Source organism: Daktulosphaira vitifoliae, unplaced genomic scaffold (assembly GCF_025091365.1).
Source record: "Daktulosphaira vitifoliae isolate Bord-2020 unplaced genomic scaffold, ASM2509136v1 Scaffold_3905, whole genome shotgun sequence".
NCBI classification, from domain to species: Eukaryota; Metazoa; Arthropoda; class Insecta; order Hemiptera; family Phylloxeridae; genus Daktulosphaira; species Daktulosphaira vitifoliae.
Window position 1 is genome coordinate 1 of NW_026103465.1, and position 988 is coordinate 988.

At 31.9% G+C, this 988-nt stretch overlaps 1 long non-coding RNA gene across 1 annotated transcript; it reads left to right on the forward strand.

Annotated features, from left to right (window-relative positions):
- Positions 1-5: 5 nt before the first annotated feature.
- LOC126910074 (uncharacterized) lies at positions 6-462 on the forward strand. The gene is made up of 2 exons (XR_007705179.1): positions 6-77; positions 143-462. It is a non-coding gene; the product is annotated as an uncharacterized LOC126910074 (long non-coding RNA).
- Positions 463-988: the final 526 nt, after the last annotated feature.

The window sequence follows — 988 nt, forward strand, 5'->3', positions numbered from 1 at the left end:
CAGAGAGGATGAGTAAGATTAAGGACGTAAAAAGCGAAAGTGGATTTTCGGACGATTCTAAATATTCAAAAATATTAGTGAGCTTCTTTAAAATTATTTATATTTGTCGTCGTAACCACAACTGTTGTATATTTTTGCTTAGAAAAGCGTGAAAAATCGCTTGACGTCCAAAACGAGCACTAACGTGTCAATTGATCCGAAAGACTCCGTGGAAAAATCTGCAGTTGACACTGCGTGGAAACATAAGTTTCCCGAGCGTCAATCTAATGTACGTTCAAACAAAGATACGATGATATCACAGCGGGAGTCGCACAACCGTTCTGGTAGTAGAGGTTGGTGGTCACGTGTGTAGCCGTCTAAATAGATTGATATATCGGCTTATGCTTTATAAATAGTTGATTTTTTTTTATGATTTAATGTACATCAATACAAGGCCAGATTAAAAGTGAATAGAAAATTAAATCGATTTATTTTTTATTATAAAGTAATTATATAATGTTGTGTACTAAAAGATGAATATGATATCAAATCATTTGAGTTCACTTAAAGTGATTTAAGCAAATACCTTATTACAATAATATTCTATTATGAAAAGAAAATAATCATTAGTCATTAAATTCGTATTGAAGTATGATACCCTTAACATGCAGTCAGATCGGGAAAAATAGTAGGCATAAAAACGAGTTTTTTCAATAAAATATTCAGCATTTTCAGCGTTCGTTACAAAAAAAAAAAACTTAAGATCAAAGAATAGTTTTATGATATGAAAGGTGAAAAAAAAGAATTTGCAGTTTTTAGCTGTTAGTAAAATTGAAAACTGCAAGACTAAACGTGAAATGTGTCTCAACAATTTCATCGGTGCTGACAAATCGGAATTCGAGATGAACCTAAAAGAGAAGACCCCCCTAAGAGAGAGATTAAATACCGACATGGCTGACATTTGTCTTTTTAAATTCAACACGTTTCTCATAATCAAACCACTTTTTTT